This window comes from Parus major, chromosome 4 (genome assembly GCF_001522545.3).
Source record: "Parus major isolate Abel chromosome 4, Parus_major1.1, whole genome shotgun sequence".
Lineage (NCBI taxonomy): Eukaryota > Metazoa > Chordata > Aves > Passeriformes > Paridae > Parus > Parus major.
In genome coordinates this window covers 55,670,553-55,687,939 of record NC_031771.1, presented here as the reverse complement: position 1 = coordinate 55,687,939, position 17,387 = coordinate 55,670,553, and the positions used below count along the sequence as shown (strand labels likewise).

At 36.2% G+C, this 17,387-nt stretch overlaps 1 long non-coding RNA gene across 1 annotated transcript; it reads left to right on the top strand.

The window, feature by feature from the left end:
* Positions 1-14,484: 14,484 nt before the first annotated feature.
* On the top strand, positions 14,485-16,774 carry LOC117244253. The gene is made up of 2 exons (XR_004496985.1): positions 14,485-15,031; positions 15,390-16,774. It is a non-coding gene; the product is annotated as an uncharacterized LOC117244253 (long non-coding RNA).
* The last annotated feature ends 613 nt before the right edge of the window (positions 16,775-17,387 follow it).

Genomic DNA, 17,387 nt, shown 5'->3' with positions numbered 1-17,387 from the left:
TCTAGACTTCCCACGGGTAGGCACGTGTTCAGCCATCCCCAGGAAAGCAGGGCTCTATCATGCCTAACAGTTACTTGGGAAGATAAATACCATCACTCTAAATATCCTCTCCTTCCTGCTTCATTTCAGGAAGGACATTGAGGTGCTGGAGTAAGTCCAGAGAAAGGCAATGAAGCTGGTGAATGGTCTGCAGCACAAGTTTTATGAGGAGCAGCTGAGGGTGTGCTTAGTCAAGGAGGAGGCTCAGGGCAGCCCTTAGCACACCCTTCACTGCCTGAAAGGAGCTTGTATCCAGGAGGAACTGGGGGCTTCTCCCAGGCAACCAGCCAGAGAGGAAATGGCCTCAAGTTGTGCCAGGAGAGGTTCAGGTTGCCTGTCAGGAGAAAATTCCTCATAGAAAGGGTGATTAGACATTGGAATGGACTGCCCAGGAAGGTGGAAAAATTGTCATGGATTTTTTTAGGAAAGAATGGATGTGGAACTTAGGGAGATAATCTAATTGACATAGTTGTGTTTATTCACAGGTTGGACTCAATGATCTCAGAGCTGTTTTCCAACCTAATTTATTCTGTGATTCTTCTCCTGTTTTTCTTGCTAAGCATGATGCCATATGATTTCAAATATCCCATGGTCAGGTGGGTTTAACTGTCCAGTATGTGTCCCCTCCCAGCCCCCTGTGCACCCCCCAGACTCCTGACAACATTTGTGTGTATCAGGTCTTTTCCCTCAATAGTACTTCCCAAAGTCTCAGTCCCAACCTCTCACCCAGGGTCCTTGTCCCATTTTTTCACCTCTGCCATGCTGTTTCTTTATAGATGATGGAAGTAGCTGTTTGGTTTTAAGGATTTAAGGCAGTGGCATGGCAAATACCTGTCAAACCCTGATACAGCATGGTCTAGAGACATAAGAAAATGAAAATCCATAGAAATTCTTTGACAGATGCAGCCACAATTTGCTAAGCTACCCAAATCCAACAGGATCCCAATGATATTCAAGGTTTGTGTGTGGGTATGTCTCTTTTCACTCCTTCCCTCACCCTGGTAACAGCTACAACAAGTAGATGTGATTTCTGACTCTATTTGCAGTAGTCTTCAATGCCAGGTTGGATGGGGTTTGAGAAACCTGCGCTAGTGAAGGGTGTCTCTGTCCATGGGAGGTGGGTCAGAACTAGATCATATTTAAGATCCCTTCCTCCCCAGACCATTCTCTGAAACATTGTGAAGTGATAATTTGTGGTTAAGAAAGATTTAATTAAATCTGATCCACCACTCTGACACTGAGGGGAAAGTATATGTAAATTGAGCTCAGTAACAAAGCACAGTATGTGAGACTTAAAGAGAGAATTCTTTGCTTTTGGTCAGTTTTTCAAGACAAGCCCTTTGACATCAGTTGGTCTGAAGCTTTCCTTCCACATGCAGACAGTTCACTTGACTTCACTTGAGGCATTTGGAACACAGAACATTTAAGTCTGAATGATTTCAAAGTTCATAATGGGGTGAGAAAGTAAAAATAGGTCTTTACTAGGGAAATTTGGACAACTTTTTGGTAAACACCATCATCAGCCCTGTACTTTAGAATAATGACAGATGTCTTTGCATTGCTAAGATAGCTTTCTTATGCTAATGCAGTTACCTGAAATATGTTACACAGGAAAAACAAAGAATGTCCATGAAGTCAAAAGCTCAGTGTTATACAATACACTTCAAATTATCCCTTTTATCTAGTTCTATAGGAATAAGATATGAAGCTTCTTCCAATTCAATAACATTCCTTTACCACCAAGCTCTGCCATTGGATATATGTCATGCTTTCATTGTTTCACAGGGAATGGTTTTCACTAGGCTTAAAATTATATCTTCTTTATTGAAAGCATTTGAAATTAGCATAATGGACACAGCAAAAAATGCAGATGGTTGGGTGGGATTTTGAATTGGTAGGCTTTTTGATCTCAGATACCTTTTAGTTGGGCTGAATTTCTATGCAAATTTTAAGAGTTTTTAAGATCCCATCCAGCTGGCTAAAGTGCAAATTCTACTATTAGCCAAAAAAAAAAAACCCAACATGGAAATGGTCCAAGAAATGGGTCTTTGCCTACTGCTTCTATTTCAAGGGATTGTGAATTTTGGCTGGCAACCAGGGCTGTTGCAGAGTTCCAGTGGTGAAAACTGTACCAGAATAGACCCTGCCCACACACAGAAATGTCAGAACTATTTAGCTTGTCAGTCCTAATTTCTCTCCGTGTTTGAAATCATCTCCTGTAACACACCCTCTGATGAAGTGTATCACCCTTCAGCAATCATGCTCTTTCCAACAGAACATTCTTTCTCATTGCACTTGCAAAATGATTTAAGATGAAGATCTTAATGTGTTACGCCTCCCTGAAACCTTAACTGTTGTTTCTATCACTTGAGAACTGGAGTTTATATCAGATCAAAAAAGATGCAACTCACTTATCTCCAAGCTTTTGCTTGTGCATCTGTCATGGTTTAACCCCAGCTGGCAGCCAAGTACCACACAGCTGCTCACTCACTTCCCTTCTGCCCCCATGGTGTGATGGGGAAGACAATCAGGAAAGAAAAGAAAACTCAAGTTTAATAATTATGGAAAAGTGAAATATAAAAATGATACTTCTAGCACTAATAATTTTGATAAAAAGGAGAGGGAAAGGAGACAAAACCCAAGAGGAACAAGTGGTGCAGACTACTATTACTCACCACCCTCTGATGAAAGCCCAGCGTCCTTCCAGCAGCGATCATCCCCCTTCAAGTTAACTCCCCACAGTTTATATACTGGTAATGATGTATTATGGTATGGAACATCCATTTGGACAGTTTGGGTCATCTTTCCTGGTCATGAGCTCTCCCAGATTTTTGTGTACCTCCTCATTAGCTGAAAGCTCCTTGCCTCAGGCTAAGCACTACTGAGCAGCAGCCATAACATCTGTGTGCTACCACCATTATTCTCCCCCTGACTCCAGAGCACTGCATTGTACCAGCTACTGAGAAGAAAATGAACTCTGACCCAGTCAAAACCAGAGCAACATCTTGATGAATGAACTGGGGCTTCTATTGCTGCAGACTGGCTACAGACTGGCTAATCATTTCCATTAAGAAGATTTTCCAGTCTGTTTTTCACAAAGTCTAAAGTTCACTAAAACCTACTGAAGCTGTTGTGGGTTTTAGAAATAAATTCATTACTCTCTTGAAAATTATTTATTGACTCCCAGTAGTCTGTTGATTGAAGCCTAATAGCCTCAGGAGTGTTTCAGTGATCCTCTGATATTGCTGAAATTAGTCTCCATACCTCAAGGCATGTTGGTTCTGTTACCTCTGCCACACTGAAAACACAAGTAAAAAACAGCCTTTTGTCACATGCAAAATAGATTCGAAGTCTTAGATGTTGATTTCTTTTTTTTCCTTTTTTTAATGCATCACACAGATGCCTTGTAAAGAGTTAGGTGCTAGGTCCTTTGTTGTAATTTTTCCTAAGTGCATCACTAGTGTCCTGTAGATAAGGTATTTCAGACTGCTGGCTATATTTTTTTTATCTTGTGCTTTATATCAGCAGATTTCAGTACGACTCTCGTAGCTGCTATGAATCTGGGTTGCACGTACCAGTGAGGGACTGTGATCATTTTAAACTGATAGCAGAGGCATCATTTGTAAGAAGGTCCTCATTTCATCTGTAAGATAAATTTCTACTTGCAACCAACTTCTGTACTCTTAGGGTTGGTTTTGTGTGTGTGTTTTTTTTTTAATTGTTTCTTTTTGACATGTTTTGTTACAACTAATTTCATTTGTAACAATTTCCTTTTTTGGAAAAAAAATAAAGTCTGCAAAATAATACAATCTCATTCACTTTCATGCTAACATTTTTCCATGAAATGCATCAGAGTAATTTATTCTATAAAAATTTGTTTATTAAGCTTTCAAAACTAACTATGAACTGCAGATGAAGTGTAGCAGATGATAGCATTTTTATTTGTACAAAGAGAGCAGAAATGTGAGAAGAAAGTACATTTTATCTTCAATCTAATTACCAAGATAGAAGAATACAATCTTGATTGAATACATGCTGAGTTAAATCTTTGGAGCAGAAAACTACCTTTGTTTTTGTGTATTAGTGCAGCTGTGAGTCCATTCAGTTAATTTTCCCATCTTACCATCAGTAAGTGGAAGACCATGTGATAGATGAATTTCTTTGCTCATAAAGGCATCCTCCTGATTGGCCTTTTGAAATCAGGAAGCCATACTCATTTCTTGGGAAATTATATTCTAATTTTCTGTCTAACTGTTAATACAGCTTTTTTTTCCAGCACGAAGGACGCTTCCCAGCCACCATGTGTGAGAGTGCATGTCTGCAGATGTGTTGTTCTTTCTGCACAGGAGGAAAGGAAGAGATTTTGAACTTGGCCTAGGATTTTGAGCCACTAAACCTCTCTTAGAAAGATATATGAGCTATGAATAGCTAAGTGCACTTCAGTGTGTACATTATTAGACTGTTTCCTTACTTTTTAACTCAAGTGGTACTCAGCAAGCTGAAGATACCAAGGAAAGAACTTAATTATCTTTTAAACCTATGTAGAAGGAGCTATGAATGGCTTTGATGTTTTGTGGTGGCTTTAAGTAGGACTGAGGCAAGCACGTGTTTAAACTGTTCAATGTTCTGCCTCCACACCCTCCCCCCATTTCCCCCCCAACTCATACCTCAAAATCCAGCCTACCAGGGAAAAGAAACAGCCCTAGCTATGGAATCAATTACTGCAGTTGGGTAGATAAATACTCTAGTTGGCTTTCGAGGTGTCAAACAAATATTTTTGTGTTTTTGAGTGTCTCTAGCTCAATGGCAAAGACTTTTGTTATAGCCAGGTTAAGTATGCTGTTTAGAGGCTTTATTGGAAATGGAATAAGGACCTCCATTATACAACTTTTGCCTAGAGCTTAACTTTCCTAGTGCTCCATGGTGTTTCCCTATTTTTTTTTTCCTTACCATTTCCTTCTGCAGTTATGTCCTGAGATGCTCTTCCATCCTGTTCTCATTCTGGTCACTCTTTACCATTATTAATGATCCTGGATGATCCTGTTACTTTCTTTCAGCTTCATTCCATGATTTTAACAGGGGTATGAAGTGATTCTAGTACGGTTATATTTCAGTGTATTAAAATAATAATTCAAAGACTAAATAGCTAAGCTATGTTCAGTAACTTCAATACTAGAAGTGTCCAAATTAAAGAGGAGGCAACTGCATCTTTAAGACATTCACTTAATGAAGTCCCAGGCCTACAATACCACACAACTTTGGTAAATAAAACAACCAGTGAGCCTTCATCAGTTATATGCTGCCATTTGCTATGAATTTCTTTGGACTTTTTAAACCTCTCATCTACCAGGAAACACTCTACATTCTTAACATTCTGTTTTGAATACAAATGGCTACAAAATATCCTGGAACAATAGAAAAGGAAGAAGATAATAAAAGAGGCAATGAAAATCAAGTTTATTGAATAAAAAATACATTCTAAAATGACATTTTAGCAAAAGCCTGACTGTTACATATATTTTAATGACAGAGATCTACTTTTTGCTGTAGAATATGGGCCGTTAGGCACTTCATCATTCCAACTCAGAATGCCTTCCAACACTTTAAGAAAGACTCTTTGCTGCCTTTGGATAAATCAATAATTATTTTGCATTGTCATAAAAATAAAATAAAACCAGTATTATGATTTTTAGAAAGACAAGTACTTTGGAAAACTCATGATAGCTTTAATCCTATTAATTTTGACAGAAGTCTCCAAGGTGATTTAGGGGACAGTTAGATTTACGGTACTTTAAAGAGAGCATATATTCTCAGGATGGATGTGGAGGACTCAGACAAATAATAGGTCTATATAAATTTTGCTACCTGACAAAATATATGTATGCAATTTTCAGATAATACCCTCATCTCCTTCAAACTCACTATATAACTGCAAGGTAAAAATATATGAGAAGATGTAAACTCTGATGAGCTGGGTAGAAGCTCTGGGTTACTTCCACACTAACGCATTGCTGTAAAGGGACTTTGATTTATTTAGATTGCTAGAACTGCAGAGGGCACAGGAAGGAACAGACTTTAGGATATGAAGTGTCTTTTAGGCAGAGAATTGCTTTGATGACAAATGGTAACACAACCAGTACTGTTGTTGGTGAACTCTACAAATCTGCAAAGTCCCCCACCTACTAAACAAGATGCAAGATAAAATAGTGTAAAAAAAATAAAAAAAAAAGCAGCTCTGTGACAGCTCCAATCTTAACAGTGTTCATGCTGGGAAAATCAGTAGTGTAACCTTAATTTCTGTTAATTTTATTATGAAATTATGTTTTTATTTTATCTTTTTCTAGATAAAAATAATTTCTAAAGTCTGAGTCCACTGCAAATGTTGTACTCAGTTAATCCAAACCTCTTCCTTGTTTTTTTCATTTTCTCCACTTACTGCACCCTGCTAAATCGTGTTGAAATGTATTTCAGCAAACATAACTTTAATTGGCCTATAGAAAACTGAATCTGAATCAGTGAAGGAGGCATAGGCAACAGACAGGTGAAATAATTTTTTCGAGTCTTATTAAAAGGGAGAAATGATTTACTTTGATAGTGGCAAAGTCCTTGCTGCAATGGCCATTTTACTACTGACTCATTTGAGCACTTCAGTCAGCTAATTGGCCTTTACAGATAAATTAGTAAGTGGAGTATTATAAATCAGAGAGGTCCTTTTCAGAAAAGTGAAGATTGTCAGCACTTAATATCTACAGAAAGATGAGGGGTTAGAAGAGTATCACTTTATCATGGAAAATATGCACCATGCTTTCACACACAAAAAGTTGTTCTGGATTTCTCCAGAACTGATTAAGTTTAATTTGTGAGCAAGGATATTCATTAATTGTCTGAGAAAGTCTCATTGACTGCCAAATGCAAAATTCTTATTAAAAAAATCAGGAACCTGTATCAGGAAATACTTCATGTGTGCAGTACAGCCAATGAATGACACTGAACTTGAGCTGCACCAGGAGAAAAATAATTGATAGTCATTGCTTTAAGAAATGTTGGGTTTGTAGATTCTTTTAGTCGTATGCAACTATCAGGAATTTCTTCAAGCAGAAAGGAAAATGTCATGCCACTTTTGCTGAAAAAAAGCTGGTGTAAATGTGAAAACCCTATAACCTTTAAAATGAAAAACTGTTAGTATATTTGTGGAAAGTATAATCTCTCATTACTAGTTAATAGATTCCAAAATTGTACTATTATTAATTTCAACCAATTAATTGAGAATCTGTACTCCAAAACCTTATTTTCTAAATTCTCAAACTAATCAGAGAAAGGAAATTTTGTATAAATGGGAAAGTCACATCTAGTGAAATTGTGAGCTAGTGGAGGGCTTCATTATCTACCAAAATAGTAGGGCCCTGTATTCTGTGAGCATTTTTTTATCAGTGTATATCTTCATAAATGAGAAAGAAAATAAAATATACATGTCATTTGTTTTGCTAGAACAGTATTCGTTCTTGGGTTTTTATGGATATAGTCATATTGGTCCTTCATGAAAATATTATTTCTGTAGGCTGACAGGGATAAGAGTTAGTAACTACCAAAATATAAGAAAAATACTAGTCAAGACTACTAGGCAATTGATGTGCCAGTCACATATACAGTAGAAATTATATTCATTCAAGGAAACATGATTTGACCAAAGGTATAGAGCAAGAATAAACCTTCTTCAGACAACTGATACCTATTCAGTCTCATTTAATAAAATGAGAATTTTGTTTTCCAGAATTTCTAGTTGTAGAAAACAAAGAAGACATTAGGAAGTGAGCACTTCTTAAGTGGACAGACACCAAATACACCTATTGGAATTGTAGTTACTTGTGAGATTTTATTGCCTTCTTTTAATTGCATCGATTCAGACACAAGATTTTCCTCTTCAGCCTACATTACTTACATTGCCTTAATTATCTGCACAGTGAAGACTTTACTCTTAAACTAGAGAATAATGAGTGGTTGTCTATTTGGTAAACATCCCTTGATGTATAAAGTATATATTCAGTGCTTTAGTTCACCTTTAAATAACAGAGACTGGAATTGGGACTGGACCTGCTTGTAGATAAAGGGAAAAAAAGGAATGAGGGCCTAAAATATTTCTAACCAGAAATCTCAAGATTGGTCAGTCACAGAAATAGCTGTTACCTAAAAATCTGTGATTTTTAGTACCAGACAATGAAATTATTTGCAGATAGCTTTTCCTTAGTATTTCTTAATTCATCTTTCTCTCCTCCAGGATCCTAGGACAGTTGCAGAGGGAGATCAAGAATTCCTGCAAACAGCAGAATGCACAACAGTTAATCTTGACATGAATACTCAGGCCCATTTTCTGTAGGCTTCTTCTAAAAGGCTTCTCACAGCTCTGAAGTATTCCTGACTTTGACTACCTTTATTTATCATGACAACCAAAAAATTAAAGGGAAAGGGATAGCACATTTTTAATCCTGGACTATTAGCTACCATTAGTACAAGAATAAACCCTAGTAATTTTGAAAATTGTTTGATGCTAGAGCTTTGCATTTTCATGGCATGAGTGGAAACAATGATGAAGTGTTATGTAAAAGTCTTGTCTAGACAAGTGAGATCCTAACTAACCTGAAAGTCACAGCCAAAATTTCTGGGTAAGCTTTGTAGGTAAGTGAAGAAGTGAGCTTTGTAGGGAATGCCATGAGGAATAAATAATTGTCTTTAATCAGGTGCAATGAAAAGGGCATTGGAAATGGAAGGTAACAGAATATTGAACAACTCCTTTCCAGATGAGGGCTAAATAGTGCAGGATTTCTGTTTAAAAGAGTAAGTGGTCATGTGATTAGTCTATCTCAGATTATAGATATAGGAAAAGCAGTGAGTTGGGTGGTATCAGGTAACTCCACTACAGCATCTGCAAATGAATACTGACTTTGAATGACTTTGCAAACTTAATGGTGCTCTTTAGCACAGGGGTAGGGCAATGCTGGTATATTTGTGCTGTTACTGAGGGCAGGCAATGTGTCCTAGTAGATAAGGCAGTGAGCTCAGCAGGGATGGCCAGACTGTAATCCAGGCTCACTACAAACTGAGTAAATCTGTTCAGCTCTGAATGCTGCTGTTGTTGTAACCCACTGTCTAAAGATTCAGCTGAATGTGAGCCAGACTGAGTTTGGTACATGGTAACTCTGTGACTAAGACTTGGCTTTATTAAGAAAACTGTTGTTAAAAAATAAGAAATTGTGGGAACTAGAGCTATGCAAGAAAAACAGGAAGTGCACAGTAGCTGATAGTTGTCTTCAGCAGCTGAAGGACACAAGAGGAAAAATACTGACATGAAAAAGGATAAAACAAACAAGACAAAGCAGAACATCAGAAGACAACATTTCAACAACATGGAGTCAGTTTCAAAACATAACAGATCCAACCCTTCCCCACGGACCTGACAAGTCCCTGGCTGAGAGAGGCTCACTGGTTGTCCCCACCATGGGATTGGTAAAGAGATTAATGATGATGCTACTTGTATTGAGTCCTTGTTATTTACTGCTGACCAAGAAATTATATCTGAAAAGTTTTAAATTGTGTATGCTAGGTGTGCAAGATAAAAGATGCTCAAATAAAAGTACTCTCTGCACATTTCCACCCTTGTTTCCTCACTGACAACACTCAGTAGTGCAGTGACATGGCCAATAAGAAAGCCCCCCCCCTCTCATTTCTTTGCTCTGCTTTCTTGTGTTTCAAATAAGAAAATGGAGCAAAAATGAAGCAAACTAGAAAAACAATTATTTCTTATCCTGACCAGATGAATACCTTCTTCAGGGATGACAGGTGATGCAGTCAGAGGTGAACAAGAATCATTTTGTATGATGAATGTTTAAAAGAGGAATCTGAAGAAGCAATTAAAGGCTGCTTTACAAGTAACATGCAGCTGGCAAACCCACTTATTGTTAGTATGTATTTCATATATTTGAAAACCCATGTTCTTTTTTGTTAAAATGCATTTATTTAAAATTATTACACACTTTATTTAACCATTTTATGTTGTTGAACAACATATAGCAGTACCCATACTGAGGAAATAAAAACAACTTGTGAGTTAGACAACTTTGTGTATAATAAATTCAGCACATTAAATCTGGCAGCAGCAGATCACAAGAAGCAGAATTCCCACAGAGATACAGAAAGATGCTCCATGTGAGTTTTTGCTGATCTTTTTCACTTGATGATGAAAGGAAATCGCTCATCTCTATTTTAACCCTGAATTTTCTCATTTCCATAACAAAATATTGGCAATTCCTTTCTATAATCTTTATCCTGTGATATTAAGATTACTTATCCAAAATGAATGCCTGCTAGGCTGATATGACACTCATAAGATTATGAGCTTCCATGTGATTCATCATTTTTTATCTTATATTCTACTTTCTGTAAAAATATTGATTTTTCCTGTATGCTGATATATTCTGGGTATTTACTGAGGATCCAACTTCTGGCATATTTATGCTGTCTTCCTTTTCTATCTTTACAGTGGTTTAAGAGGTCTGGAACACATTTTAATACATCCAATTTAATTTGTGCAATACTTACCACTTTAAAATAGAATTTAAAGGGGAAACAGAAGAGGTTCAAAATTTCATGAGACTGCATTTGAAAATGAAACTTTTGACTTTCAAAACTTCATCAAAGAGACTGATCCACATAAAGTTTTGAGTTTGAAGTGCATGAACTCCAAAAGGCTGTGTTTGGATATGTTTTCAGCTCAAGTAGTGAAGGCATGACGCCTTCTGTACTCAAGAAAGAATGATGGTATTCTTTTTCTATATCACTGCAGGGAATATGCTTGAAGAAGGAATAGATGAGTTCTATGGATTGTTAGACCTGATCAGATAAATTACCTTTCTAATGTCAGCTAGTCAGATCTTGGGTCCAGCAGACACAATGAAAATTCAGCAAAAGATATTTGCCCCTAAAAAGATATTTATTCTTAATCTTCCGTAATGAATCTGAAATTTATGAGGATATTATGTTTGGAAACTCTACTGCAGAGAATAATCTGGATAGTAATTCTGATTTTATGCTCTTTTCCTAAGCGTTTGTTTTTTTTGCCATTATTGGAGATGAGATAAATACTTGAAGGCCTTTTTTCATTTGAATGTCTGTTCTTTTGTTTTTATACAATGCAGGCTTAAATTCTATGATCACTTACAGTATGAACATCTTACAAAAAAAATAAAATGCAGGTATCAGTTTTATTTTTGGGACCACCTACCATAGGTAGGAAAGAATCTAGCTAATTGTAGTGTCATTAATTTAACTAACAATTTGCATTTGATAACTGCCAACAAGAAAGCCAGTTTTATTTGTTAAATAAATTCAGAATTCAAGGAAAAAGCAAAATAGATGCTTTTTTTAATGCCAAGATTTTGTTTTTAACACTATTTCTCTTCTAGAAAGGTTGTTCCTAAGAATTATGCTAATATTACCTTGATATAGGAAAATGCTTGCATAACACTAATATTACCCACTCAGTTACCTGCTTATAAATAGGTCTATATTTAGTGGAAAAGAGGATTTAGAATAATGAAGGAGCAGAATCATAATGTGCACTCAATTATTACACAGGTAAGTACTGTCTTGGAAATGACTGCAGACTCTTGGGAAAAATGTAGAGTGTATAGAAATTTTGCCTGGAAGATCTTTTGCAGAGAGATTCAACATGTTAACGAATGTATTCCTTCATTTATTTGCACAAATCATTCTCAAGATGTTCATATGGGATAAAGCTTTGTCTCAAAGAGATGTGAATTAGCATCAGAGAAAAGGTTGAGCTTTCTCTGAGTGAGAGAGAAATTATCTTTCCTAATCGGTTCATATGACAGCTTTGGGTTTATTTTACTTTTTTTTCAGTTTGAGCTCCTGTGATAAAACTGAAAAAACATGTGAACTACTGTATTTTGGGAATTACTACTCAACTATGATGACATGTAATTATTCAGGAAGTGTGTGTAAGAGAGCTAATTACTGTAGACCAAAAAATTATACTAGTTTTATCCGTATACCTTTAACTCTTCAAAGTGGCTATGAAGGACCATAATAGAGGCAGCATTGTATATCACACCAGCCAAATTTAGGTGTCTAACAAATCCAAAAAACTCCTGTCTTATTTATGCATGCAAAACTGTAGTGCACTCAGTTTTACAAAACCAAGTTCTTAGTTACCTTCATTTATTTAATTTTATTCTTTGCAAGCAAACAACAGCTCCTCTCACAATAGCTGTGTGCTTCTAACTTGAGTCTGTCCTGTGTCCATCTGAAACCAAAGGTCCCTGAGATCAAATTCTTTGAAAGGCCTAAAATGGACAGTTCTGCTTGGAGTACATGTAATACTGAGAGCTGATTCCATTAAAATAAAAACAGCTAAAACTGATGCTTCCTAGCCTTTATGAGATGAAAACAAGAACCTTGGATTTACTGGCTCCTTTGAAGTTCAGACCCTTATGCTCCACAAGAATACCCTTCAACCAGCCATTAGGCAAGGACCACACCATCTCTGGCTCGGGGGTCAGGCTGTTGGATAACAAAGGTTTTAATAGTAATAGTTCTCTTTGTGGACTATTCCTGCAGTTAGCCAGTGGCTGCTAGCACAGAAAGCAAAAGTGAGGCTAGGAAGAGAAGTCTGACTATTCCAGTGTCTTAATCAGTGGAACTTCACGTCATGTTCATTAGCTTTCCTTTTTCAGGTCCATTTGAAACAGGCAAGGAAATAAAGCACTTGGCAAAATATGTGTTTAGGATAAGGACTCCAATATTTCACTTCTATCCAGCTACCCAAGACATCTTTTCTATACCTCTTATCCTTGCTGTCTTAATGCAAAGAATTATTTTGTTTCACAAGACTTAATCTTTGTACCTAAACAGATGTTCTGAATTCTGTGAATTCTCCTCTTGAAAAGGAGCAGACTTTGGACACAACACCTGCAAATTCTTACAGAGACATCCCCGCTGAAGGCCATAGAAATAACCATAAAAAGAATAAAACTGTAGGTCCAGCCTTGAAACTGGTTAAATAAACATGCACAGATGTCCTGCTTAGTAGAAATAAGCTGAATGATAAATATCTCTTTCTGCCTGAAACAATAAAAGAATATAAAAGGATTAAGGATTTAAAAGAAGAGACAATAGCAAGGAAAGTGTGGAGGAAGCAAAGAAAACATATCATTTTTTTTAAGCTGAGAGCCTATATTTGCATGTAATTAAAAAAGTTTGTTCAATTGGCACTGATTAATGATTAATTATTTTGGCCTCACAGCAGCTGTAAATACTTTTTTCTTCAGAAGAATGTGCACTCTGTGCCTGTTTGAATAAGATTAAACTTTATTAGCCTTTTAATAAACTGTGCTAACCTTATCAATCATTTGAAATATATAGCCATGTTAATCATTATAACATCAAATATCATTATATCCTCACACTGAAGTATCAACAGGGTCAAAGACATAGAATTTTGTAAGAGTTTTCAGTGCTCCTTTGAGGCTTGGTTTTATTGCACCAAAGATCCACTTTTCAATCCAGAGATGACCAAGACCAGGCTTCTTTTCCCAACTGAGGTAGCTGAAATTTTTCCCTGGACAGCTCCCGACTAAGAAGTCACCACAAAACAAATCCTGAAACAACAAAGTGGTTTGATTTTTTACTTTCCTAAAGGCAAATAACAGCAGCAAAAGAGTCTTAAAGCACAGCAATTTCAATAAGTAGTTTTGGTGATCTGGTGATTTAGGTTTTATGGAACAAAGATATGTGAGCATGTTTCATCTGTAAGAGCCCATGGCATGTGACCATGCAAAGCTATTTCAGATTCATCTGAGAAAGATGAATTCCACACTACTCTGAATAATCACAGAATTTTACAATGATTTAAATATTTAAAGATTGAAATAATTTTGAATCCAGGCTTTAAACCAGCCAATATATTATTTAAGGCTCTAGAATTTTGTACAAATACTGAAACATTGGATAGTTCAATTAAAAAGAATTTTCATTTTTACTGATACTGATTATGTCCCTTGTAGTTCTTTCCTATGAAAAGTTCCAGAACACACAATATATTTTACAATACGTGGCTCATTTTGCATATCACAGACCTTGGGTCTATATTTTTCTTTAGAAGATGTAGCACAAGATAGATGGTCGATTCCAGCATGGAACTAGCTTTGCTGAGGGAGTGTAGGCAACAATCTCCAAACTCCTACATTTTCTGAATATTTTTTTCCTCATTAAGTATGTTTATGATATATTTTCAATTTTATAAATATTTTGACTTAGTAAGTACAACTGAACAGTAATTTACTCACTAATTTTCTTGACAGGTTTAATTAGTGCAGTACATTAAATAAATTCTTGTAATTGTCTTCTAGGCCTCTTATATCCTGAAATGAATACTTGGTTCTTTCACCAGAAATTACCCCAAATTTCAGTCCATGCTACATTCTCTCGTTATTAATGCTTCTTTGAAGCCCATCATGCAGAAAAGTCCTGGAGAAAAAAGAGTTGTGTTTAGGAGATGCATTTACATCTTTATTCTTTATGCCACTACATGTCCTTAAATGGATGCACGTCTACTTTTGCTTGTCTTGGTTGTTTCCACGTGTGAATGAGAACATGAGAGTAAGGTGGTGAAAACAATCCCATTTTCCTTGTAAGGATTTAACTTCCTGAACCCCTGTAACACCCTGCTAACTCATGGGAACCCCTTGCCTTTCAGGAGCTCGTGCCTTTCCCTTCATCTCCCTTTGTCCTCAGTGAAATGCCACAGCTGCAATGTGAACTCAGGTCCTCACACTCTGCCAAACCTCCAAATCAGCCAACTGCTGCAAACATCATCTGCAAACGTGTGTTCACCTGCAGCTACCAGTGACCCACTGAGCCTAAGGAAAAGGATAATGCCAATGTCTTCTGAGGTGATTTGTAGTGACACAAGCCCAGCTAGGTAACACTTGCTATTATATATATATGCCAGTGTGGTATTTATTTGCCTTTCACTTTGATGAATCATAGCTTTAGAGATTATCTCAGTAAATCAGTGACACCTGCATAAGATAAAAAATAATTTTTCCTCATAGTAGAAGGAAAGGTAACATATGGCCAAACTTTTAGGAAGTCAGTATAGGCTGTCTGCAGCAGCAGCAATAGGAATTGTGTATCACAACAAATGCCATTTGCACATGGCCTGATGCATTCTCAACTTTCTGAAAAGTCAGGCTAGAAATCTAGAAATATTCAAAACTAAAAACTAATCCAGAATTTATAGCAATGTAAGTGTATTGACTTCAGCAGTCTTCTTTCAGCTTATGAAGACCAAATTCTAATTAATCCATGGGAAAGGAAATACCAAAATGACGGTAAGTATAATGATTTGGGGTTCTAACACTGGGTCAGTAAGAGGAAAAAAATCACATTGTACCTCACCTTCCTCCCCAGTATTTCCTGAGTAACCAGCCTATGGATTAGGCATGCTAAATTTGCATATTTACACCTTTGGTTTTCTATCACAAGTGTTGCCCTGTTAGCAGTATTTAGGTACATGTTCATGTCTAGAAAACTCAAATATATTCACTGGTAAACAGCTCATAGAAAATGCAATAGAATGTCTAGAGCAAAAGTTATGGAAGTTACAACTAATGTATTTTAAAGACTGTCTCGAGAACAGCAATTGAAAACACTATTTAAAAATTTGGTAATATTATTATTTTGTCATTATGTCTCTTTTTTTTTTGAAGATGACATATGAAGAGTGGGAATATGTTCATAGTAAATTAATGATGGCTTTATTTTACCAGTCATGGTCCAATTCCAGATGAGTGCCACTGTGAGAAGAGTGGCTAATTTGATGTAGCAAAGGTCAGAAAACCCAGCAGACTGAATCTATACAAGGGTGACATTCCTGAATGTGACAGAAGAGCTTGCTACATGTGATAAATAAATTGGAAAGAGATTGTTATTAGTATTATGTTTATCTCCTGCTATCACAGAATTTTATTTTTTTCCTGTGAAAACTCATTCTTGTTTACCTGAGTTTGCTGAATCCTTGGATGAAAAAAAGGAATCATGAGGAAACAAATTACTTATTTTCAGAATATGTCAAAATTGATCTGACATGTTAATGGTTTGCATAGGGAAAGGAAGTGGTGAAAGCTTGTGGCAGGAGAAACAGATGTGTGTGACAAAACTTTTTGGACAGGAATTTTTGTGCACTGCTAAAACCAAGTGTTTTTTGATGTTTCTAAGGCAGAAAAGAATAAAGCTGCTGTAAGAAGGGTTGAGTTGACACAGGTTGCAGTGATCACTCAGAGTTCATAATCTGCTTTTTTCTTTACGTTTTACAAAATACCTTTGAGGGATTAAGAAGCTGATGAATGCAATGTGAATCTGTGAATACAGATAATGTGAATGGCAACAGCAAAGTCTGGTACTCTGTTAATTAGGGAACACCTGGAACTGATCTTTGTGAATTGTGATGGAAAATAGTGTTGTAGTGCAAATTCTGGTTTGTAATGCAGATTTATTTCTGTGTTATACTTGCATATCCTGATAAACTTTTCTATTACGGTTTTTTAATCATTCCAAATACTAAACCAAAGAGATAAAGAAAATATTTTCAATAAAGTTTCTACTGTAGTTACACTCTGCCATTGTATTGTTTGAAACCGAATTCAAAATAAAGTTTAGATATCATAAGTCATTTGTATTTTAACTATTACTTTCTCCAATTCATAAAGTAGAACTTTACTTTGGAAAGACCTATATATAGTATTATTCACTGAAGTAAAAAAGGAAAGACAGATAGAGAAGTATGTGAATGAGAGTCTTGGCAAAAAAATGAGACATCAATCTGTAGATTAATTCTCCTTTGTTGTGGTTTGCTGAAGAGTTCTGTTTGGGTTCTAATTGTTCTTTGCAAGATTTTCCAATATAGAAAAACAATTTATGTTGCCCTACTGTGTCTCTTTTTGTCTCTGTTAATCAGATGGGATTTAGCTTCTTTTTATAACATTAAGAATCAAACTCCTAGGGAAAAAAAAATTAATTAGGTATTTGCATTGGTTTTTTGAAGGGCATTAATGTCCTTCCAGTAGCTCAGGGAAGGGTCTTATACAGAGCATTTGGAGTGTTTTCTTGTTATATGCAGAGTCTGAACAATCAGACTGAAAAAGCAGTTGGATGTCTGTAGATCTGTTAGCAGACCTGTTTATCCACTGAAAATATTCCAATGACAATTTAATTGTGGCAAAAGATTTTCTCAGCAAACTTCTTTTCAAATGTTTTATATTTCAAAACAGTAGAAA